Source organism: Thermobia domestica, chromosome 17 (genome assembly GCF_964235325.1).
Source record: "Thermobia domestica chromosome 17, izTheDome1.hap1.1, whole genome shotgun sequence".
NCBI classification, from domain to species: Eukaryota; Metazoa; Arthropoda; class Insecta; order Zygentoma; family Lepismatidae; genus Thermobia; species Thermobia domestica.
In genome coordinates this window covers 77355650-77383040 of record NC_137470.1, presented here as the reverse complement: position 1 = coordinate 77383040, position 27391 = coordinate 77355650, and the positions used below count along the sequence as shown (strand labels likewise).

The following is a 27391-nucleotide window of genomic DNA, read 5'->3' as shown; positions in this document are numbered from 1 at the left end:
GGACATTACTTATAATGTTAACCGTCACATCACTATTGGCTTAGTTAGGAAACATTAATTCATCTACTATTTGCCCCAAACTTGAGCCGACAAATTCCAAACATGTCAGTCATTAGTGAATCATTTAAACTGAAGTGCCAAAAGTCATGGGCTACCTACCTAATAACGTATGTGATTTCCTCGAGCATGGAGAAATTCAGCAACTTGACTTGGCAGGGACGTGAAAAATCGCTCATAGTCCGCTGCAGGAGTGCAGCCAGGCAGCCTTGATTGCTGTCTACGACTGGGTGTCTTTTTGCAGGTGAAGGAACCTGGGTGAGCCCGTTCGATGATATCCGATGTGCTTGATAAGGTTAATGTCCAGAGATCTAGAGGGCCAAATCATGTGTTGAAATCGGTCAGAATGTTCCTCAAACCAGTGGAGCACCATTGCTGCCCGCTGACATGGTGTATTGTTATCCTGGCAAGTACCGTTGTTGGCAGAGTACAAGAAGTTAATAACGGGCTGTAGATGGTCACCAAGTAGCTGAAAATAACGATGATTGGTCAACGTCAATGTCGACCAGAGAACCTAAACCATACCATGTTAATACGTCCCAAATCATTATGGAGCCACCATCAGCTTCGAGATTGTCCTGTTGAGAACTTAGGTCCATGGCCTCATGGGATTTGTGCTACGCCCATCCGTAGCAATTGAAAACGTGACTCATCTAACTATGCTTCAAGTTGAAAGTCGTTTAAGGCTCAGTCTACGTGTCCGCGAGCTTCTTTTAGTAGATGCTGCCAATGCTGGTAGCGGCACTGACTAGTAAGATACGTTGCTGGGACATTTTGCTATGGTTCATGCTGTCAGTTCATGCACTAATGTTGGTCTGTTTGCCTGTATAAGTCTACCCAGAAGTCGCCGGTGGGAGGCTACTACGTTGTTCCTGATGAATCGAGACGCCTTCAATTTTTCCTTACGGTCCATTCTTGACACTGTGGAGCGAGAACAGTTCAATGTTCAACTTCCGAAATTGCATTGCCTATTCGTCTAGCACCAACTATCAACCTGTGCTCAAACTCCAATAATTCTCGTCGGGTTGCCATCACTACGATTTTCCCCCACAGGAGGTGCTGTCTCTGGTTTTTCCAACAAGTTACAACCATATTGGGATTTCTATCATTTATCCTCTTCACTGGTGAGGCTGCCTTCGGACAAGATGACATAATCAACCTCCACAACACTCATATCTTGGCGCAGGAAAATAACATGGTGTGGTCGAATCCCACCATCAACAGCAATTTCCAATAAATGTCTTGCCTGGGATTCTAGGTGACCAGTTAATCGGGCACTTTCTTCTGCCAGAATGACTAACAGGCGACGCGTATCTGCAGTTCCTGGTAGATACACTTGCCCTTTTGCTCAACGATGTACCATGCACGATGGAGCTCCTCCCCTACTTCTTTGCTCCCGTTCTTATGTTTCTGAACAATACTTTCCCCCGTAGGTAGATCGGTCGGTATGGCCCTGTTGCATGGCTTACCCGGTCAACGGACCTAACCCCCCTTTTTCACTTGTGGGGATGTTTTTAGTCAGGGTGTCGTTTACGCTGATCCTATGACAGATGTACATACTCTGTTGCAACGTATCCATGCTGTCTGTAAAAATGTGCTGTCACTGATCAGACGTGTCCATGCGTGCATTGACGTGTGCATGCAGCTGTGCGGACATTTCAAACACCTACTCTGACTCTACTCGAGGTAACTAGAATGTGTACTGTGCTGTACGTGCGTATGTTAGCTATCAGATACTCATATCGTGAGCGACATGTACATTGCTGATCATCGTTACTCTACAGCGCACCATTCCTGCACCGCGCGCCTCTTTTCACATTGCTTATCACTGTGTGTTTCTTGTCTTTCTTTTCTGTTCAATAATTTGCTTTGTGTTTCTTCTTCGTATTTGCCAGTATCGTTCTTATGCGCGATAGCCGCGTTCGAGCCAAGTACCGTCTTGGCCAGGACGCTGTATCATCAACTATCAGGCGGATCCTGCTCGCTAAGACAGCTTTGTCTGCGCATTTACTTAATATACTACTTTGCTTATGTTCATAGACACATTTAACTAGCCTTGATCTCACTAATCATCTCCCAAGGTATGTGCACATCTTTCTGTCCCGTTCCAATTGTCAAGATTCCATTTTCGATTCTAAGTTGAAACCCCTGTCCCTAGTACACGACACGAAATTCCACAACATGCAAGGCTACTCTTAGTCTTCTTTTGATGTCACAAATCACCTCCCAAAGTATGTGCACATCTTTCTATTCCTTTCCAATTGTCAGAAATCGATTTTCGACTCCAAGTTGGTATCCCTGTAAGTCGTCACGACGCGGAAATCCACAACATGTAAGAGGAATTTTAGTCTTCTTATAATGTCACAAATCACCTCCCAGAGTTTCTGCACATCTTTCAGGTTCAGAGTGTCCCATAAGTCCGTTTAGATAGGTCATCTCGGTAACTATTGAAGATAGGAAAAATGATAAGAGAGCAATGTTGTTGAAAAGTATGTATTTTCAATCTAAAAAGTTGGAATTTTCGGAATGGACCAACCGTTTGAGCTCTACACTGGTATAGCGCCGAATGGGAAAGAAAAATGCAACGTTGCCACGTCTTTGTTGGAAAACAATGAAGGTAAGTGCGTGTGGTTAGAAGTATCCTGGACCAACGAAAATAGAAGGGACGGATACAATGAAGGATATCAAGAAGGATCACACGCAGTCAATCCAAGGCAATGGCGTCGCCATCAGAAGGGGAGGGGGCAGGTATGAAAAAGAAATTGAATTGAATTTATTCACGGCAAAAGTGTATTCCTTGCTTAGTGATGTCAAACAGATGAGACAAGGGGACAATTGAATAAAATTAGAAAGGCCCTAAGCGCCAAAACTCAAAAACCAGAGAAAAATTGATAAACATGAGATATCGCAATACAAGTTAAACAGGTACTATGACCCCGTGAGTGCTTTAAAACAGAAGCAACAACTTTTAAGCTATAAACTCCTCACCAACGTATTCTGCTTGGTACAAAGACAACTTTAAACTATACAATTCAATTCTACTTATTGCGACACTTAGATCTTGTCCAGTGCCGGATTTAGGTTTGATGGGACCCTAAGCTATTGGAAAAGACTCCTTATACGTTAAGCATTAGGGTCTCTTTATAAGTCAAGCTTTCTTTTAAGTGACAACCGTTTTTAGGTTTGAATATACACTCTATGCTAATTTATGGATATCTAAATGGAAATAAGGGCCCATTACAAGCAAGGGTACGAAACGGGGCACAAGCTAATAGCTTGTTTAGCTTATAAGAGCGGGGCTTGATAACAGGATCCTCATTACATATGGGGCTGAGAAATAAAGCCCTATTACTTGCTTTACAAAAGCATAGCACATAACAATACAAAACACCATTGTTGTACGTGCGTTTTATCTTATTTGATTTTTGTTGTTATTTGGAACTTACATTACAATCAATTTTTTCTTTATTTTTTGGGCCCCCAAAGCGAGTAGGGCGCTAAGCTATAGCTTGTTTATCTTATACGTAAATCCGACATTGATCCTGTCTCATTATTCAATTGTTGTCTCTTCTAGAAACAGAAGCGCCAGTTTCCAGACGAGTTCAAACGAATCATTAATTATCTCGTACCCAGTTGGCGGTGTAGGGGTAGCGTGCCTGCCTGTCACACAGCATTTGGGTTAATCTTGAAGGGCTCGAGCGGTTCGGCTCACGGCTTGTTCACCATCGAGCCGAACCGAAAAGTGAACCGAGCCAACAGCACACCCAACCGAGCCGGCTTGAGCACTCAGCTCATTTGTGCTAAACCGAGCCAGCCGATGGCTCACCTGAATCGAGCCGGCTCGAGCCAAAGGCTCTTCTGAGCGGAGCCGAACCGAGCCAGCTCGAACCGCTGGCATACCTGAGCCCAGCCGAACAGAGCCAATGGCTCATTCCAATCGAGCCGGCTCGAGCTGTTGGTTTAGTTGAACCGAGCTGTTTGACATCACTAATAGGTAGGTTGAACTGGGCACGAAACCTGCTTCGACGGGACGTTATGACGACTAAGGTTTCTTCTGGTTTCTCTCACGCTCTCCAGGTGCAAACCGGGATTGTCTCTTCTCTCAGGCCTGGGTGGCTTCCTTCTCCAGTCCTACAGTCATCTAAAGGGCTGATGTGACGTCGGAGTGGAGATTCAATCTCTCTGTGTATCATTTCCTTGAACAAATAAATAAATAAAGTTTCGCGGCTGGTGAGCATCATTATTCATTTGCAGGTCTCGTCTCGGCTCGTAAACTTATTCCCTCATCTTTTCCATTGAATGATTGTCTTGTGTCGTGTATGAGTTTCCGAAACGAGACGAGACACGAGAATGTTCTGGTTTCGTGACCAATACTACTTATATCATTGGAAAGGGATTAAAAATGTAGAAGCCAGCATTCGTCTGATGGACGACAATGACATACCATCCTTATTTCTTTGACAAATGAATGATAAGAAGAGAAAGGACTGGGACACTGACAAGGGATACCGCACCTAACCTAACCCATTCACTTGAAGTCACCTACCTGTTGGAAGATTTTGAAACAGGTAAAACAATGCTGCAACTGTGCTCAAATTAGATGTTTGAAGTGATGTTCACAAATGTGCACAAATTGCCATACAATGTCGCAAACTTTTGCCCTAACGCGTTGCAGAGTCTCCGTGGTAATAGGCACTAGGCCTCACGAATATTATGTTGTAAAGCAGCAATTGTACGTTGGCGAACCCTATACACGACGGATTAAAAAAAAATCAAGCAGTGTTAAATTAGGCGATTTTGGTAATCACTCCACCAGACCTTAACGCTCGATACGATGTCCACTAACTGCTGCATCCAACCATTGTCCAAGATTGACACTCAAGTGCGGTCACGCATCATCTTGTTGGCATGGACTTTGTGGTGGACAAACACCGTGCTCGTGGGTTTTCTCGGGGTTCTGCCGTTTTCGCCCACTTCCTTCATTCCACCATTTCATTCATTTCCCATCTTCACCGTCTCCTTTAGCCTCACTGGCATAACCATGGAAAGTAAAACTCAAAGATTTCATTTCATCCTGTTGGCAGTAAAAATGCTGGGGTTTGCGAGAGGCAAGTTGTCCAAATAAGGTTCTGGTATTGCTTGTAGTAGGTTTTGATAGGTTTTACCTGTTAATCTCCCCTCTAGGAACACAGGACCCACCAGAATATTACTATGAATTGCACACCACACATTTATACGAGGACCATCTTGATTATTGGAAACTTCGGCAACATGAGGGTTTCTGTCTGCCCAATACACTTAGTTCTATCTGTTAACAGTTCCATTAAGATTAAATGTTGCCTCGTCGGATACCATGATGTTAGCCGCAAGGTTGGGTTGTTTATGTTGTGTGCGTGTAAACCGTTTACAGATTTCGCGTCGTTGGTCGGCATCATCTCCATGCAACTCCTGCACGAAATACAGGGTGTTTCAAAACAACACCGACAACGTTTGGGAGGTGATTCCTGACACCAAGATAAGACAAAAACTATAAACCAACCTGGGTGCACAAATGCTTCCTTTCGGAGTTATAGGGTGCCGAAAATATGAAAACAATGAACTTAGAAGGTTCATAGCTCCAAAACTATGGGACCTACCGTAATCAGACCAACACTTCACTTAGGAACTAGTATGTGCCATATCCAAAAATACATGGTTCAGAATCCTAAGGCACTCACGCAACAATTTTAATAGAGTGAGTTTTGCTACGGGCATAAAATTTGAAGTACTCTCAAACTACCTCTACAAAAATTGTTGTGGAAGTACCGCAGGATTCTTAAACATGGATATTTGGATAGGGTACACGTTGGTTCCTAAGTGAAGTCTTGACCCGACTACGGTAGGTCTCATAGTTTTGGAGTTATGGACCTTCGAAGTTCATTTTTTCATATTTTCGGCAGCCTATAACTCCGAAAGCATGCATTTGTGCACCCAGAATGGTCTATACTTTTGTCTTACCTTGGTGTCAGGAATCACCTCCCAAACGTTGTCGGTATTGTTTCGAAACACACTGTATACCTTGAAGGGATGAAAATTTTGCCTGTTCAGAATTCTTTGGACAGACATTCGGCTAGAATTACTTTCTTTGCCCCCTTTCGTATCGATTGCGTTGTGCTGCACGTAACTTTAGCCAGAATTTCAACGAGTGTGCCATCGTCGGTAACAGATTGCGGTCTGCCAGAGCGAGGTCGGTCAAAGGCAATGCGTGTCAATAATTTGTCAATCATTCTATTTGGTGACAATGGGAGCTGTGGATGGCGGTGATGAAACTGTTCTGCAGCCGCACGTATACTCGAACCGGATGTGTGAAGGATAATTTACGCTCTGTTTGCAGGTGAATACATAGTCACTATTCTTCATACACACGGAGACTAACGAACGCCAATTCAACACACCACTTGAATGCAACACATACTTCAACACAGAACAGCAGAAACAGAACTAAACGGGAAGTGAAAGATGACTCTCGTGTTGCTCGTGCTTGATTACGTGACACTCTGACACTCGGGCAAAATAGGCATATCATAGCACTATGCTCATTTAAGAAAATCGCTCAGTGGGGCTTTCTGCAATATTTGACGGCATCCTCCTCTCCTGCTTCTGTCTACCTTCAACGGAATTTCCCATCATATAACGCAGATTTGAAGAGTTACTGTGTCCCAATTCAGGAATTACCTTTTCCTTTCTTCATTTATTTCATTTCGACTGTTTTCCAGCTCCTATACAGTTCGCCGTAGCTCAGTCTGTCATGGGTCTAACTACAATACAGGTTATTCATGTGGTCATGCGGCCATTCAAACCTCGGTCAGGACATTGGTTCATTTTTAAGCGCTCTCATGCCTGGTGACACTGAGGTGAATTAGCTGATTAAAGTGAGTAACAGTGTTTTTTGAACCAGTAGCCTTTTTATGTATATTTATTTAACAAGTAGATGACAAGCACTGGTACACCTTGCATGACTTAGATTTTGTTGATGTCATTCATTTGTCAAAGGAAGAACGATGGTATGCCTGTGTCGCCCATCAGACGAATGCTGGGATGGTACATCTCAAATAGCTGGCTTCTACATTTTTAAATCCTTTTCCAATGATACAAGTAGTATTGCTCACGAGACCAAAATATTCTCGTGTCTTGTTTCGTTTCGAAAACTCATACACGACATTAGACAATCATTCAACGAAATGAGATGAGGCAACAAGTTTAAGAGCCAAGCTGAGACCTAGAAATGAATAACGATGCTCACCAAGATTTATTTATTTATTTGTTCAAGGAAATGACACAAGGAGAGATCGAGCCTCTACTTCAAGGTCACATCGACCCCTTAGGTGAATATCGGACTGGAAAAGGAAGCGGCCCTGGCTTGAGAGAAGGGACCATCCCGGTATGCACCCGGAGGACTGAGGGAAACCAAGAGAAACTTCAGTCAGTATGACCCGTCGGAACAGGTTTCGTGCCAAGTTCGACCTACCCAAACGCTATGTGGCAGGCAGGTACTCTACCCCAACACCAGCGGCTGGGTACGACATAATTAATGTCTCGTTTGAACTCGTCTGGAAACTGGCGCTTCTGTTCCTAGACGAGACAACAATTGAATAACGAGACATAATCTAAGTGCCACAAAAAGCAGAATTGAACTGCATCGTTTAAAGTTGTCTTAGTACCAAGCACAATACATTTGTAAGAAGTATATAGCTTAAAAGTTGTTGTTTCTGTTTTAAAACACTCACATGGTCATAGTACCTGTTTAACTTGTATTGCGATATCTCATGCTTATCGACTTTTCCCTGGTTTTTGAGTTTTGGCGCTTAGGGCCTTTTTAATTTTATTCAATTGCCCTCGTGTCTCATCTGTTTGACATCACTAAGCAAGGAATACACGTGTGCCATGAATAAATTCAATTCAATTTCTTTTTCATACCTGCCCCCTCCCCTTCTGATGGCGACGCCATTGCCTTGGATTGACTGCGTGTGATCCTTCTTGATATCCTTCATTGTAGCCGTCCCTTCTATTTTCGTTGGTCCAGGATACTTCTAACCACACGCACTTACCTTCATTGTTTTCCAACAAAGACGTGGCAACGTTGCATTTTTCCTTACCATTGGGAGCTATACCAGTGTAGAGCCCAAACGGTTGGTCCAATTCCGAAAATTCCAACATTTTAGATTGAAAACACATACTTTTCAACGACATTACTCTCTTATCATTTTTTCCTATCTTCAATAGTTACCGAGATGACCTATGTAAACGGACTTACGGGACACCCTATATATATATATATATATATATATATATATATATATATATATATATATATATATATATATATATAATACAGGATGGACAATTTATCTGGATCATCCGCTATAACGGAGAAACCAAAAAAGAGAGAAAAGCGAAACTTTCCACGAAGCAACTATATATAATGACGAGGGGGACATCTTTGTATGTATAAAACACAAACACCCAACAAACAATGTCGGCAACCTAATATAAAGTTATGTTGTTTTTTTTTTTTTTCAAATAGCACTGCATCAGATTACTACATATTTCAAATCAACATGTCAAACGTAAACTTAAAATACCATATTTATTATTCAGTATTGCAAACTAAGGATGTTATAGTATCACAAATAACCCAAGTTTGGAAGTCTCTACCATACATACAACACAACGGAGATGAATAGGATAATGCACATCGAAAGTACCTTAGCGTTCCAACGGTGCTGCGAACTGTATCAATATTTATCATATCTCCGGAACAATTTGAGATATCGAAATGCTGTAAACTGCAAAATAATTTGTGCGTTCATTGTAAACCATACATTTAACTAGATATGAAATTTATCAAAGCATTTGTTTCGAAATAAAGCCTTTCAAAAATTCAAATTTTTAAGACCTGGTAACTTCGTTCCTATTCATTCGAAAAACGTCATACCATGGCAAGGGTTTGCAACGCTACGGTACTTTCGATGTGCATAATCTTGTCCATCTCCGTTGCGTTGTACGTGTGGTAGAAACTTCCAATCTTTGGATGTTTGTGATACTATAACATCCTTAGTTTGCAAAACTGAATAATAAATATGGTATTTTAAGTTTTCGTTTGACATGTTGATTTGAAATATGTAATAATCTGACGTAGTGCCATTTGAAAAAACATAATTTTATATTAGGTTGGCAACACTGTTGGATGTGTTTGTTTAATACATACAAAGATGTCCCCGTCCTTATAGTTGCTTCGTGCAAAGTTTCGCTTTATATATATATATATACAGGGAGTCCATAAAGTCCTGCAGGAAAGTAAAACTGTATAACTTGGAAACTTCGTAATGTACTAACAAATACTTTTTGGTGTACTTACCGAAAGGTTCAAAGTTTTGTTTCAGCTAGTTAAGGTTCAACGCCAAACCTCCAATTGTGCACCATTCACGTCCAAACACTCTTGCAGTCCTTTTGGGAAACCAAGAATTGCGTGTTGGCGGTGCTCGTCTGGAATGTTCAAAATCACACCAGTTATTTTGTTCTTGAGATCGTGCAGATTAGTTGCCTTCTGCGAATACACCTTGGTCTTCACGTGTCCCCACAGCCAGTAATCACAATGCAACAAATCTGGTGATTTTGCAGGCCAAGGTGTGGGTTCTCTTCGGCCAATCTATCTCTCCTTAAATTCTTCGTTAAGAAACTGTCGAACTTGAAGGGCATAGTGCGACGGTGCCCCATCTTGTTGCATGTGGACCTCATTAAGGATGCCTAACCTAGTAAGTTCTGCCAAAAGGAATGTCTGTAGCATGTTCAGATAATTGTTACAATTTACCGTCTCTTCCTCGAAGAAAATAGGGCCGATAATGTGGCCATTGAAACAGCACACCACACATTATCTTTGGGACTACCCCGCTTGTGCTCCTCGAATTCACGTGGATTTTCCACCATCCAAATTTGGCTGTTGTGCCTGTTCACTTTTCCCGACACATGAAATGTGGCTTCATCTGAGAACAGAAATCGAGACGGAAGTCACCATCTTCTTGTAAGCAGGTGAGCATTGACTCACAGAATTCCATTTTCATATCACAGTCTTCCTCCACCAGCTCGTGCACAAATTTTAACTTATAGGGCCGGACCTTCAAATTCTTGCGTACGATCTTGTGTAACGTTGACTTCGGTATTCCCAGTTCCAATGACCTACGTTTAAGCGACTTCATTGGACTTCTGGCTACGCTGTCCTGCAACGTGTGAATCACATCGTCACTCGTTCCTGGCCTTCCACTGCGTAGTAAATCTGACACACTTCCCGTTTCTTTGAACTTCTCGTACCACCTCTTGATACTTGTTTCTGCTCGGGGTGTTTTCCCATACGTTGTTTGAAACTCTCTCCGCACTGAAACGCAAGATTTTAATTCTGCAAACCACAAAACACATTGTGCCTTTTCTTTAATAGACGTCATCTTAAGTCACGTGATTACCAGCGCAAACGTCATCGAGCATTGTGGCCAGCATTGAGCATTGTAGCCAGAACAAAACTTTGAACTTCCCTTCTTCCAACCCGAAAAATTTATACACTTAAACGTAACAGTTTCCAAGTTATAGAGCTTTACTTTCCTACAGGACTTTATGGACTCCCTATATATATATATATATATATATATATAGCTGAATTGATGGTTTTATTGAGCAATCAGTTATTGACTTTAAGCCATGACAAAGACATCGCGACACAATCAAAAACATTTGGACCCAATTTCTGGTGCTTCGGAGCTTAGGGAACTCCCTTCGTGGCTAAGCAGTTAGCGTACGCGCCTTTGGCGTGGAAGACCCATGTTCGGTTCCCGTCGGGAGCTCATGTGGTTTGGATTCCACGTTAGCCAGTAGGTCCCGTCTCATATAGCCTCTCTGCTGAAAGGGACGTTAAAAAATCAAATCAGCAATCAGCTTCGGGGCACAGGGCCGATTTCTGGTATCACTGCTGTGCTTAGGGGCCCGGACCTTTCCAACACTAAGAGCCACTCCCAGTAACATCAATTCAACATGCAAATAAAAGTGACCCGAGAGCAAAGCTTCTGGACCTATTTTTGGGTATTCGGGGCCCGGATTCAATTTGTGATATCACCGCTTTGCTCAATGGACCAGAACCTTTCGAATGCCATCACCCTCGTCCAACAACTCCATGTCTAATAGAGAAATACAAAGGACTTGATCCCAAAATTTCGGGGCCTCAGATCTCGGGTTCCACTTCTGACATCATCGATGTGCTAAGGGGACTCAGACCTTTACAATACCACCACCCACGTCCAAGAACTCCATAACTAATATGCGAATACAAGGGACCCCAGACAACAAACTTCAGGACCCCATTCCTGAGGCCTCGGGCCCGAGTTCTAAGATCACGACTGTGCACAGGACAGTCAAACCTTTCCAATGCCATCACCTGCATCCAACAACTTCATGTTTAAAAGAGTAATTGAAGAACTCGAGCCCAAAATTTCGGTACCCCATTTCTGGGGCTTCGAGGCCAGGGCCCGATTTCTACTCAGATGACCCGAGCCTTTCTAACGTCACTACCCGGTCCAACAACTCCATGTTTAAAAGAGGAATAGAAGAGACCCGAGCAGTGGCCCCCGAAGAATTTTTTTTTGGGGGGGGGCATCTCCATGATTGCTATATTACGTCTGGTATTTCTGGTATTAAATATACGTGGTCTGCTGTATTACGTATACATTTTCGTGAGCCAGGAAGTCTGGGCCCCTGCCCCCTTCGGACGCCCATGGACCCGAGCACAAAACTTCGGGACCCCACTTCTGGAGCTTCGAGACGAAAGCCCGATTTCTGACATCACCACTATGCTCAGGGGACCCGCAGTTACAACGCCTCCAACTGCCTTCACCAACTCCACGTCTAACACGATTTCCGAACCATAAGAGGATTTTAATGGGATTTTCTCCATGCTCTTTGAAGTATACAATAATCTGACTTAATGCCATTTAAAAAAAAAATCAACATTATGTTCGGTTGGAAACACCGTTAACCAGATGGTATATCAATATGTCAAACAACGTCCATTTGCCGATATTTGCATGGTATAAAATTTCAACGTTCTCTGTCTATTAGTTAGGCCGTATCAAGATAAATGGTCCACACTTATACATAGATAGATAGACCCTATTGGGTATCCGGGGGTGCGGTGGCTCAGTGGTAGAGCGTTCACCTCCGGTGCTTGGGGTCCCTGGTTCGATCCCAGCTCGCGCCGTGTGGAATTTGTGGTGGACAAACACCGTGCTCGTGGGTTTTCTCGGGGTTCTCCCACTTTCTTAATTCCACCATTTCATTCATTTCTCATCATCACCATCTCCTTTAGCCTAACTGGCATAACCGTGGGACGTAAAAGCTAAAGATTTCATTTCAGTTTTTCTATTGGGTATCCTGGGAGGAAGTGGCAATACTTTGGGTGATTATAAGCAAAAATGTTCATATGAGCATGGGACCGATTTTAAACTTGAGATATGAACAGAAATAAAAGTAGCAGCACCAAGATCAATGCACTTCATGATTTGTAAGTAAATGATTTATTAAAGTAGGATAGAGATACGTAGTAGCTAATAAATAAACCATCAAGTTCCCTGACAATTACTAAATAGTAATTTCGAAGCTCATACCTGTTAAAATGATTGTCCATTAGGAACGTTTCATATCGAGTTCCCAAGTTTCCCAAGCAAGCACATGCGAAATATCTACTCATCGAATTGTCACACATACACGGAGAACACATTCATGTTTGTTGGCTACTTTTACCTGGGTAGTTTCCGAAGCACTTCACACAAAGCTTCTGTAAAATGGCAAGGAGTGTGGGGACATAATGTTTGCGTATGGGTTTTGTAATAGAAATTCTTAGGCGGCTGTTGAAGAATACACAAGATGTTTCCCATTACGTATAAGGCAGTATTTACTAATAAGTTATATGTTTGAAAGAAGGTGAAACAGTTCCCAGTGTTAAAGTGACGTTCAAATGTAAAAGAAAGAAAAAAAGACAATCTGTAGAAAACCAGGAGGAAATAATTGTCCTTGTACAACGAAATTCTACGTTATTACCAGCCGAATGTCAACAAACCTGCTTATTTTACGCACCTGTGTGTGGCGGAGACTACATATGGATAATTTTATCCATTTCATCACCAACCGGTGCAGCACTTACATCCTGCTGATTACGTTTCACGCCTTTGTCATTGGTTACTTACTACACAATACAGTCCAAGTGCCATATATTGTATGCACTGATGAGTTGACCTTCGCTCATACTGCTATGAATAATAGCCGTAATAGAAACCCTTGGGGTCGGAAAAACGCTAACACAACCCAATTTCCATAGTGTGTTGTATGACATGGTTGGCAATATTCTTGTTGCTCCCTTTATCCTTCATGTACGCATGAATGAACAAGCGGTAGTTTCATCTGTTACAAAATGATTTGACGAACTAGTTAGGCAATATTTCTTTGCACACAAGGTGGAACTTATTTTGCAGCATGACGGGGAACATGCTCATGCTAGTCGGTTAATCATTTGAACACCTGAATGCCACCTACACTACTCAATAGACTGGTCGCAGTAGTCTGCTTACTTGTCCACCTCATTCTCCTGGCTGCACTTCTCTTAATTCTTGTTTATGGAGTGGGTAAAATAGGGGGGGTTACCGGGAAAGGGTGAATTTAAGGGATAAATTGCAGGTTTGCATTATTAATGCTTCTGAGCTAATCCGCAAACATCATTGCGAGCGTCGTACGGCAATACTAGATGTCCTCCGTTGCGCTCAGAAGTGCATTGATATTGGTGGTGGCATTTTTGAGAATGTGATGTGACCTGCTGTGACCCTCTCCCCTCCACACATTCGTTTATGTCAGTACTGAACAGCTCGTGTTAATGTTTTAGGTTTCATCATTACTTAATTGCTTAATTGCAGGGGCGGATTAAAGGGGAAGCGAGAGGGGCAATCGCCCCACCCCCCAAGAGCACTCCAAAATATTAAAATTACACTCACTGTTGCTTGTAGCTTACCGCTACACGAACGAAGGTTTGGGATCGTTCTCGCATTATTTCAAAAGAGGGTTAATTCTTTAAATTCTATTTAAAAATTGTGTCTGTCCAGCATGCCGCGTTTGCGCTAACGATAACTCGAGTCATAATATCAGATAAATTTCAGGAAGAAGGACGATTTTACTTGAGGCCATAACATCAGGAAAACTATCCATGGCTAGATCTTTCCCATGAGAGGCGTCTTTTTTTTTTTTTTTTTTTGTAAATATTGCTAAATTTTTGCAACGGGTTTGGTTGGCGGCTATCGAATAAACATGCCTCTCTAAACTCTTGTGACTAAACCTTTGAAAAAATTCGTTACTTTCTACGGTATTTTAGAAACTCACAAAAATGCATAATAGTACATTAACGCTGTTGAGGTCGGAAAAACGTTTTGAAAAACTACTGGGAACCAGTGAAACCAATCGAGAATCAAATCAACTCGTCAAGAAGACAAGTAATCCTAAATCGCAACAAACTGAATTAATGTTGTTGAATGTGATATTCCTTGGAACTCAAGGCATCGCTTTTCAAAGCCACAGGGAAGATGCTTGTGCGGATAATTGGACCTCAGATGGTGGCGGTGTAGAAACTAAGTTCAACGAGGGCAATTTTCGAGAATTGGGCAAATTTAGAATGACTTGTGGTAACGAGGTCTTAAAGAATCACTGGAAGAAAGCATCGAAAAGGACCATTTTGCCAATAAAACCACACAAAATGCCCTCATTGTGGGTTGTGGATGAGAAATCACGTCTATACTGTTGTCAATCGAGTGCGGGAGGGCCAGTTTTATTCTATTATGCTTGATGAGACTACGGACGTTTCGCACACATCTCATCTGTCTTTGATTCTAAGGTACGAACACATGGGTGAAATAAGAGAAGACTGCTTCCGTTTCATTGATCCTCGATCAGCAGAGCTGAAACGTGAGGACATTGGTTCGAGCTCGGAATCCGAAGACGCAGAACAGCCCGAACTCTCACTGACTGCAGGGAAAATTGAAAAAATTGCTCTATCTTTGCTACGAGACTTCTCACTCGACCCGAAAAACTGCGTTGGTATTGGTACAGATGGTTGCGCCGTCATGACCTCTCAGAGTCGCGGGGCAATGCAGGAGATCCAGAAGGAGGCTTCAAACGCGCCGTACTGTTCATATTGCAATCACAGCCTCAACTTGTCCATCTTCAGGTCATCGTCAGTATAGTGGGTGAGGAAATGTCTGGGAACAATGAAAGAGATCATTGTGTTTTCCACCGCATCGTCAAAACGTAATACTGTCCTTAAGCTTGCGCTTGGTGGCCAATTGGAGACATTTTGTGAACCGAGATGGGTTGAACGGAACGACATGGTGTTACAATTTCACTTGAAATTTCAAAAAAATTAGTGAGGCTCTACAGTGTGTTCCAAGTGATCCAAGTTAGATACAGCCAAAGCACGGGCACTTTCTTCTGCCATGCACGACAGCGAGTTTATCGTAACTATTACTTGTCTTCAGGATGTTCTCACAATAACTCTCTCCTTCATCGAGTTTTGCAGAAGATGGATTTAGACATGAACGCAGTGTCAATTGTCATTCAAGACAATATCGCAGCATTAAACAAGAAGCGTTCAAACAGCAAAGAAGAATTCAAGGCAATTTTCGAAGAAATATCCAGAATGGCTGCCAGTGTCGACGTGCAGATTCGAATTCCTTATCTCACCCAAAGACAAACACATCGTACTCACTTCAGGGCAGATGACACGACATCTTACTACTGAAGAACTGTCCACATTCCGTTGATAGAGTCGATCGTAGAAGACCTCAAAATGCGTCTTGCGTCGGAAGCTTTAAACGTATACGGACTCAACATTCTATTGCCAACACGTGCAACTGACAAAACTCTGAGCAACACCTCCGCGTTCTAAAACTATCGGACTTAAGAAACTATCGGAACTGAAGAAAAAATGCTGTTTTCCCTCCTTAGTTCTGAATTTGCAATCTGTACTTCTAAATGGAAGAGAATTAAAGAGGAAGGTGAAACTCTATCACGGACTGCGTTTGAAGCCTTGGCCACCAGTGACGAAGATCTTCGCGTGACTATTTGAAAACTGCTGTGCATACTTGTAACCCTGCATTCGAGTGTGTCCAATGCAGAACGATCTTAATCCACATTGCACCGACGGTAAACGTTGTTGCGATCTCGTTCTGGCGAAAAGCGACTGAATGGAAAAAATGAAAATTAAATTTTTGAGCTTTACGTCCCATGGTTATGCGGACTAGGCTAAAGGAGACGGTGCTGGTGAGCAATGAATGAAATGGTGGAATGGAGAAAGTAGGCGGACTAGCACTTTTGAATGTCACAGGAACATTGTCGTAGATCGCGACAATATTATATCGACAGATACGCCTTGGTTGGTATTCACCAAAAAGCGTGTTTTGCGTTGTAACTTCTCGTAAGTTCTTTTGTCCTTTTGTCTAATTCATTTTACTAAAATACAGAAACATTATGAGCGTTCTAAGAAATGTTTAACCTGATATTTTTCTAGCGAAATATTTAGTAAAGCATAGCCACGAGCAGGCCTGTAGACAGAATATCGTTTTGGGCGAGGGGGCATTGTGGTGAAAATTCCGTAGCAATTATATCTTTTACCCTTTTCTCCTGAATCCGTTTTACCTTTCTTTTTTTGGGGGGGAGGGGTAATTTATGGGAACATATTCCACTCCACAACAAAGAGCCCCCCCCAAGAGGTTTGGTTTAATCCGCCAGTGCTTAATTGTCATGTACTAGTTATTGCTGAACCACAATTAATGCAATAACAATTAGTATCAGCATGTCCCTTTTAGTATTTATTTACACAAGTACACTTACATTTCAATAAGTTACGTGTTGCACTGTTTTCTGTTTTCGTTTTTCTACTTCGTTTTTATTTCTGTCCATATCTCAATTATCGTTCAAAATTGGACTAATGTTGATATGAACTTCTTTGCTTAGAATCACCCATACTATGATTTTCTAAAGCATTGCCACTTCCTCCCGGGACACTCTGTATATACCAGTGGCGGTGGTAACGGAGCACACGAACTTTAGGAGTCCCCTTAGGTTAAAAGTATTCGCATAGAGCTTGTATCTAGTTCTGCTCGAGCCCTGAGAGCTGGTTTCGCTGCCAGTCATATGTCAACTGACTTTAAAAATAAAGCAGTTTTCTGTACCCTCACAAAGAGAGCATTTCGTGATATTTTAAAAAGGACGTTTTTTAAGCTCCAAAAAGAGAACATCTCCGGGTAATAGGGGACGTCTTATAACCCTAACCATAATAATAATGCTTCTGGGAGTTGAATGTAAACTGTAGCAAGCTATTCGCAGTACGTGTAGATAAGTCTCAGAGACTAATACTGGTTTGACAGATAAGCCCATAATAATAATAATAATAATAATAATAATAATAATAATAATAATAATAATAATAATAATAATAATAATAATAATAATAATAATAATAATACTAATAATAATAATAATAATAATAATAATAATAATAATAATAATAATAGTCCAAATGCTGTTAAGGACAAGTGCAGCGCAAGAACACTCCCGAGAGTTCCACAAAACACTGATTTTCCGGAGCGAAATTCCAGTGCACCCTGTAGCTGAAGTTTCACACTAAAGTAAACTGTCAATAATTGACATGCTGATTATATTCTTAACTTTCTACCATTCGGCTGCAAAGCTTCAGAAAAGTGTCCCAATTTACACTCAGAAAAAAAATGTACCCTTACAGACGTATCTAGCTAATCTAGACAATCACGCATTCATTTTAGAAAAGAACCGCTATGATGGCCATAAATGTAGTTCCTTTTGGGCAGAAAGTCTTCTAATGTGTTAAAGAAGTTACTACTGTTACGAAATATGCTTTCACGAAGCTGAAGTTCACGATTCAACGCAACGAAAGGTGTATTCTTCTACATATCATCCAGTAAAATTTTCCAATATTATGTTGAGGTATTTGAAACCATAAAATTTTAAATTAAAGAACATGCAAAGTTGAGTCAACTTCTCCGTCCGTATCTTCAGTTTTTAGAGGCAGTGGCCCTGAGTGCTGAACAACGTCTGATACGTAAATTGTTACTGAATGAGTTGGAACTTGACTGTAACGCTGCGGCAGTAATCCAAAACATTTGTCATACGAAAGGGGAAGATGCAGTCAACCACAGTAATTACAGCAACTCGCTAGTTTAAGTAATTTCGTGTGAGTTGAAAAATGTCGAAATTCACACAAGGTTCGGCCTCCACAGGGTGACAGATTCAAACGACGCATCATTGAGGAAAATCCATCCACCAGCACACGACGATTCTCAAGTCTACTTGACATGTTCCAGTCCATAGCAAAGTACTGTGTCACCTTCAGGAACTTGGAAAAACCGTGAGGAGCTGCCGTATTGTGACACATGGATTGACTTCAGCTCAGGCCCAGATGAAAGTAGATATGTGCTGACCTCTGTTGCAGTAATGTGCGTTTTCTGAAACGGATTGTCACATGCGAAAACGAGTGTTTTCAAAAATCTGAACCTGCAAGACGAATGGTTGAGCAAGAGTCAACTTCCAGAACCGGTAGTAAAACAGGCCGTTTTGAGCATAAAGTCATGCTATATGTGTGGTGGAACTACGAGGGAGTAATTCAGTATAAGTTTATCCCTAACGATTGTACCATCAATGCTGACCTTTATTCCGAACAGTTGGAGTGGGTGTACACAAGAAATATCCAGCATTTGTGAACCGAACTCACATTCTGCTGCAATAGAATAATGCAAAGCCACACTCAAGTCAAAATTCCACAAAAAATAAGGAACTTAATGATATGGAACTGATGCCACACCTGACATATAGTCCTGATCTTGCCTTTTCAGATTACTACTTGTATCGGTGCATGGCCCACCTCCTGAAATCACAATGTTTCACCAACTAGCAGGAGATCAGTGACTGCCTTCATTGACTCTAAGGACAAGACGTGAAATCGACGTGGAATCAAGAAATTGGCAGTAAGGTGCCTGCAGACACTCAAGTACAATGGCTATTCCTTGAGTGTTAATTTGCTTTCAGGCACGCACCCAGAAATTTTGGTTGGGAGGGGTCCAACAATACTAGACACTACGTCTATGTAGTACTGAATCATTGTTATTATATACCCGAAAAGGTGGTAAATTATTCTTAAGTAGCTACAGAAAAAATGATAAAACTAGATTGTTTTATAAGAAAAGAAAGAGTGGGAAAGAAATGTAAGATCAAACCTTTAGGCTACATAAATCATTTCTCTTCTATACAAGTACAGTTTTATCAAGGAAGTGTATAAATGTATGTCGAGTTACAAAGTTTTGAGAGGTTCACACCCGATGGACCCCCCACGTGGGTGCGGCCCTGTACAGATATGTTGTGAAAAATGAAACGAAATCTTTAAGTTTAACGTCCCACGGTTATGCCGGTTAGGCTAAAGGAGACGGTGATAATGAGAAATGAGTGAAATGGTGGAATGAAGAAAGTGGGAGGAAACGGGAGAACCCCGAGAAAACCCACGAGCACGGTGTTTGTCCACCACAAAGTCCACACTGCGCGAGCTGGGATCGAACCAGAGACCCCAAGCACCGGAGGTGAATGCTCTACCACTGAGCCACCGCATCCCCAGATATGTTGTGTACCAGAATATTGCAAGACTTATGATTCATCATTGTATACAGAAGGGAAATGAATAAAAAGTAATTAGATATATACCGCTAATAACATATCAACTACGAGCAAAACATTGCCTTTGGCGTGGAAACCTCGGGTTCGATTCCCGATGGGAGCTCATATAGTTCGGATTCCACGTTAATCAATAGGTCCATGCCTCATATAGCCTTGTTACTGAAAGGGACGCTAAACTAAAAATCACATTACATCACATCACGAGCAAAACATTAACTGAGAAGCACGATCACACATGTTAATAAATGTCACATTTAATGTAACTTGTATTCTTTAGAATTATTAAAACTAGCAAAAGTAAATAAATAAATAAACTGTAATATAACATTTACATTGTCTAAATTACATTTGTATATTACATTGATAATTATTTACAATTGAACTAGGTCACTTACCTCACAATATAAAATTTACAATACGGTACATTTTCTTAAAAAAAAATTGTTTAAACAAATTCACCAAAAATAATTTACACAAAGACGGGAAACAGCATATTGCAAACAATTCAAAGTTCTTACATTGTTGGATATTATTAATCACGTTTATTACTGAGTATTGTTGCTAGGAAATATTATATTCTACAATGATATGTTAAATAAACCAATTTTCTCAAACGTACAGCCAATTTTACCAATACTCGTTAAATATCTTACACCACATCCTTTTGATTTCTTTGACTTACTGTCTCAAGCATATACTGATGACTGTTTTTGACGAAATACAAAAAATATGTAGAACTTTCAAAATGTTCTGAATATAACAAACAAATAAATAAATAAAAACTTAAATCAGTGACTTAACTATTAAACTTTCCCGTTCTCTTGATATTTCGAAAATAATTACCTGAAAATTATTTGATTTTTATGAAATATGATATATACGAGGGTGGTCCTTAGTTTTCGACATCGTCTTATTTTTATTTATTATTTCATATCTTCATTCATATACTTCATATTTATTATTTCACTAAAACGGTTCCATATCAGACCAAAGTAGGCCACTACAAAAATTCGTTCCATCTGAATATGCTTCCTTTCGGCGCTATAACCAACCGAAAATGCATCGAAAAGATGCTAAAACAGCCACTCGAGAACAAAAGGTCGGATCGAAGTCCGGTAAAAGGGTATATGTCCATTATTTTTGGTTGTAAATTCGATTAATTCACAATTCGATGATGTGCAGGGTGACCCCGAAAGAAATTGGAGAATTCCTGAGATTTTTTTTAAAATCAAAAGTTGGATGAAGAAAATAAACAACAAGCAAGTACAACATTTCAACGAGTAAATATTACAGTACATTGTTCAAGTTAGAAAAAAGAGGCCACGGTGGCTTACTGGTAGAGCGTTCACCTCTGGTGAGTGAGGTCCCTGATTCGATCCTCGCTCGCGCTAAGTAAATTTTGTGGTGGACAAACACCGTGTTCTGGGTTTTCTCGGGGTTCTCCTGTTTCCTCCAGCTTTATTAATTCTACCATGGTATTCATTTCTCATCACCACATTCTCCTTTAGCCTAGCCGGGATAACCGTGGGCCGTAAAACTGAAAGATTTCATTTGTGTTAGGAGAAAACTGATAGATTTTGAAAGAGGGGGAGATAGAGATTTTTGGTGGTAGACATGTCAATCACATGATAAATATACATGGACTACTTCGTCTCAGTTTATCCGTTCGCGACTGAATGAATAAGGCAGGTGTCCCTCAGGCATGTGGTCCCGAGTTCCACGGGCGTCTCTGGCGGGGGGAACGAGGGGAACGCGTCCCTCCAATATTTTGAAGTACAAAATATGCAATATTCTATTCTAATTTTATTTATTTACTAACGACAGAATAAGATATAAATAATAATTATTATATTTATTTATTTGGTATATAATATTCAGGCTGTAAAACGATTATAACAGAGTTCTTGATATGTCTCAGGGGACCCGTGAAGATAAGCAGAAAGTAAAAAATAGAATCGAAGATAATACACAGGTTGGGTTAGGCAACCATTTAAATCACTTTCTTTGATGTCCCCCCAAATTTTACATGCCAGAGACGCCAGTGCCGAGTTCAATCCTGAATGGGAGTACCTGACCAATATAAAATTGAAGAGTGATTCTGATCCTATTTTAAACACTAACTTCTGTCTCACACAGTCTTGTAGCTGAATAGGAGTGTTAATCAAGAATTTATACCGCTCAAAAGGGGCCATTCCGATTGGTGAATTCAATTGCTGAAAATGATTGCTAGCACTGGATTCAGCACCAAGGAAATAGAGAAAAAGAGGGTGTTTAGTGGCAGACCGTATATAGAGTGGGAAATAAAAGAGGGCAAAGTGCGAAGATAGAACGTAGAAAATGTCTAGACATACCATGTTAATTTTGAAAAGAGTAGAGCGATTGAGGTCAAATGTTGGATATGAGGAATTCACGCAGAGCTCCACTACATAGGTGTAATGTGAACCATGGAGGATATCTGGAAATCCGCCATGTTGAACTTAGTGCAAGAAGAATATATGGCTCTTATGGGTTATGTGACATATGGCTCTTGAACCACACCATCGATTGAAATCAATAGTGGTCAACACAGTTTGAGACTTCTGTAACAGGAGGAGTTTAACGCTATGGCAACGTATCAATACTGTCGTAAAGGTGACGTGAATGAGGAACTAGAATCCCTGTAGTACGGTCCATGAGCACGTTGTATGCAGGGCCGGATTTAGGCATGGGTCCGGGATTACGGTGGCAAATTTTGAGGGGCGGCAATTTTTTTAAAAAAGATACTTTTAAAACAATAAAACTATTAAAAATACATATTTCATCAATGACTCAATAAAATAAGCGAAAGCAATCTTTTTTAATGGCTGCGACTACGATAATATTGTAGCAGATTAGTCGTAGCAAATATTGTCATAAGTCAGTGGTTATTATGGTGGTTTGATCAGTTGTCGGTGGATCTGCTAAAAAGGGTAGCAGTAGGTAACTCGATACTCGTACTTTCACAAATTAGCGTGTATTTATTTATTCAACAAATTCCAGATACAGTTTAAAGGCTATTTTACACTGGATGTATGGAACAATAAGGAAAAATCCCAGTTAGGATAGTCGGCGGTAAGAACCGAACCCACGACCTTCCGAATGCGAATCCAACACTCTACTAACAGAGCTATTTCGCTCGGTTGGAAGCAATATGGCCTACATAATCACCATTTTAGCTCAAAAGAAGTTGTGAAGTGCTGAAGAAATGTCACTATCGCAACTTAACTGATTTCTCATATCGAAAAATTTTCAGGACTTATATCCTAACATAAGTAGTTGCCTTAAAGTATTTTTATGTACACCAGCAACTAACTGTGCGGCGGAAAGATTATATTTTCCACACTCTCAAGAATCAAAAAATATTTGAGATCTACTCTTTCTCAGAAGAGCCTGGTTCATCTAACTGTTTTAGCCATCGAAAATGACGTGATTCTTAAACTTGATTTTGATGACGTTATTAATGATTTTGCAGCAAGACGCAATTTCATAGCAAGACGTAAACAGTTTTGATACACAAAAGTTTCAGAAACGTCATTTTGTAAAATTTTAGGTATAATAATATAACTCTTTATATCATTTAATATTGTTTTATATTTAGCCGTCTTTTACACAATGTAATGTACCTAGGTAGAATATGTTAGACAGAAGACAGGTAACTTTTAATCAATCTACTCCAAATGCTGGCCAGATATAGGAATTAAAATATATTACATAAAATGAGTAATAAGAAATAAGAACAGTAATAACTAGTAATAGTAATAATTAGTAATAATAATTATAATTTAGTAACAAACGTAAAAGTAATATTTTAGGAAGTGGATCCAGGAGAATATAAGTTTTGGAGAGTGATGCGATTGGTGTGGTTCTTCTTGTTCACCTCAACCATAGGTTGGTGGGCAACATGGACATTTTAAAACTTTTTTTCTCCCTTGGGAGAGCTGTTTTATACTTTGATAAGGACCCTTCTTCGTAAGTGGATTTAGATATTCTATTCTTGGTCTTCCTCTTTTTGGTTTTCCCTGTGCCTTTTCCTCTATCAGCACGGTGATCCAATCGGAGTGCCGAATAAGATGGCCAAGCATGCTGTTTCTTCTTTTTTCCTATTATCTTCATGATTTGTCGTCCTTCATTAGCTTCCTTTAGTACGTCTTCATTCCTTTTCCTTTCAGTCCATGATATGAACAGCATTCTGTGCAAATACCACATTTCAAATGCTTTCAGCTTGAATATTTCAGTTTTCTCTTAATGTCCACGTTTCTGATCCGTAAAGCGCCACGCTCCATAGCAGGGTCTTAATAAATCGTTTTCGAACATCCAACGACACATTTCTTGATGTTAGAAATCCTTTTTCCTATTGAATGCTTGTTTAGCCTGCGCTATTCTGAAACTCACGTCTTTTTCACTTCTTCCGTCCGAGGATATTAGATTTCCTAGACAGGAGAACGTCTTAACATCTTCGATTTTCTTTCTATCTTACGAGGAAGGTTCATAAACCGTGAGAGTTGAATTTTGATGAAAATTAGTGACAAGATTCAGTTCGAGATAAGTAACGTAGTAATAGTCACTCGATGCACAAATGCTTCGTTGAGCTGCTACACCAACGCCATCTTGAAATCCAATAGGTAATGTCCAAGAATGCCCTTTTGGCACAAAAAGGAAAAAGCTTTTGGTAGATCTGACTTCAACATTGTAAACCGGGATATGGCACCTATATGTGGGAATACTTCCAGTGCATGATCGCCATTTTAAAAGGCGCCATATTGAATCGCGCTCAAATATGATAAGTGGCAAGGGGGTCATGTGGGGTATCAAATAGTACTGAAATTTACTAATGAATCAATTTCCGTAACCAAAGTTTACATATCTGTTTTCAGTTTAGAGTTAAGAGCTCTCTTTCCCACATGAACATATAAAAAACTGTGCGAGCTAGATTTGTGTTATGAAACACGGTCGTGCGAGCAAATGCAGAGTAATAACTAATGCAGTAGTAGTCACTTGATCTACAATAGCCAGTATACCTATCAGATCTTGAGCCTAATAAGAGAAATCATTAATTAAATTGAAATGCCTATAGTGAAAAATGGAATAGCAGCACTGTAACAAATTATACCTACTTCGAAGTGCGCTATATATATGAGTCTGTGTGTGTCGTGATTATGCATAGCATTTAAATGTCGTAATATAAGTTATGTGCAAGGGCACATATAACTTTACAAGTATATGTCTTGAAGTTATTAGAAAATTAATAGAAAAATAATAGAAAAATTATCAGAAAAATAATATAAACTGGTGCACATAAGCAAATATTAACCTACTAACCTTTTGCTCTTCAGTTGTGATGGTGGAGATCCATAACGAAGTGATTAGCACACAGCATCATGGAGCAGTACAAACACTTAACAAATTCACTTTCGTCACTATCTTCTGGCTGCGGCACTTTTTTATCTTTCTCCAGCCTAACGTTCGAATATGCGGATTTTCATCTGCTGCCATCGCTATCAGCAGGTTTTCATGATGAGCGTAGTATCCGTTTGTTCGTAGAACAAAATGAACTATGTGTTGTAGATTTTCTGGCAGAAAACGTGATAGATTAACTATGCTAAACAGATGCATGGCGCCCATTTAGCACGAAGGATTTCGCCGTATTGAAAACCAGACGAGAACGTATACTTTAACAATGTACTGGCAAAGTAAACACTAACTTAAACTAGGTTTATCAGTACTGATGTAGTGGCGAAGCATCCTACAGGCCAATGTAAGCCATCGTGAATGTGATAATGGTCCTGGTTTTCTGTTTTTGTTAGATCGGTAGTACACATTCCTGTAGCAAACGCCTTACAGATTTCAAACAGATAATTCTGGTCGCTGCTTAAACCATCTGGTTTTTCCATTTCAGACACCCATTCAACGGGAATGGGTGTAAAGGAGACGATCGGTGAACGTTCACAATCCTTTAATTTCTTTCCGATGGGGCCGGAAAAAGCGTTGGGCCCGGTCGTCTCACCATCCAATTCGGTAACCAGCTGTCGAAATGGCAACTCGTTGGTATGAAGAAGGCAAATGAGATGCTGCAGTTCATTTCCTAGGGATCTTTGTATCTGACTTATCACGCCGTTATCCCATCCTGTGTTCGTGGCTTCACCATCGCTGTCGAATGCCTCAAGACTTGACACATCGTACTGATTCTTCTATAAAAGCTCCAATATAGAGTCGGCAATATCCTTGCCAGCCTGACTTAGGTGTGGCATGACCCAAGTATTCTGAACCGGGCTCCGATAGAACTATAATATGCTTTTCTGTAACCTCTCGTCTTCGTAGTTTGCCGTTAAGTTTTTCTTGCACAAAAGTTGCATCATTTTTTCCGTCGAAGTAGATACTTGTAATCGCCCGGCCTAGGTGAACCTTATTTTTTTCTGGATCTTCTCACCCAGTTTTTCTTTTCCTCTTCGTACCTTAGATTTGTCAACAAGATTTTTGTCCTCTGGCGTTATAAGTCTCGTGTCCTGAAGTACGGCAGAAGCGATCAAAGCAACCTGTTTGTCTGATGCTCCAGTTCTAAACGCTGCCTCCGCTGTATTTTGAAGACAGTTGCGCTTTAGGTTATGTTTCCTTTTTGGTCGCGCTTCGATGCTGACGTGCTTCCCGATTCAACAGCTTCGCTGGATTCCCCTGATAACGCCAGTATCTTTGACCTGTGCCTATGCCTAATCCCACTAGTTGATGGACTTGCTTCAACACTTCCAGCGTCTTTCTTGGTTGTCTGTCCCTTAAATCTGCTCACTTTACGGGAAAACATCTTTGACAAAGATTTGCTTGTTCGGACGTCAATGTTACCAATGCTCATTTTCCGTGATGTTCTCTGGTCCAAAAGAAACTTCAATTCTCGTTTTGGAATCTTGCGTGTCCTCTCACAGTTGCAATCTTCAGCGGTTTTACATTTGCAAAACGCAATATCAAAAAGAGACTTTTCCGCGTGTGCAACAAAATTTGCACGAAGTGTTGCTTCTTGTCCTTGTCGACTGAAATGTTTTTCCTTGGTGCGACACTTATTATAAAATGTTTTCAGCGTGTCAAAAACTCTATATTCTGAAACCACAGGAATGCTTGCTTTACGCCAAATATGTACAACTCTTTGTCCAACTAGTTTACAAATGTCAGTCACTGGTAATTTAGTTGCATTTTCGTCACCACTTAGACCACTTCGAAACCAATGATAATGTCGCATAACGTCAGTGTACGCGGGTAACTGCACTTCACTCATTTCACTTGGAGTGCAAAATAAGCCTCGTTTCACACTTTCCCGCGTTGTTCTGCTATGAGGCTTTTTCTTCATCTTGCTTTCCATTGCTTCCGAACTTGGATACCAAAGTATACAAAATGTCTCTGAATCGTATCGTACTAAGAAGACTGTAACTTTAGGTACAATGCACAAACCCTCTGTCTTAACAGAAATAGTAGCGAACTAAAACCGTTAAAGCTTAAGCTGCAAAAAACTGGCCTGTTG

General features: G+C 40.6%; 1 protein-coding gene across 2 annotated transcripts in view; it reads right to left on the bottom strand.

The window, feature by feature from the left end:
• LOC145674551 (uncharacterized) overlaps nucleotides 1–27391 on the bottom strand; it is a 324837-nt gene that overhangs the window by 162938 nt on the left and 134508 nt on the right. Inside the window, exon 1 of one of the 2 annotated variants that reach the window (XM_081744723.1) lies at nucleotides 20265–20575. The exons of the other annotated variant lie outside the window; for it this stretch is intronic. The gene's annotated coding sequence lies outside the window, so the exon portion shown is untranslated. Of the gene's footprint in view, nucleotides 1–20264; nucleotides 20576–27391 lie in introns of those variants that run through there. 2 annotated transcript variants of the gene reach the window in all.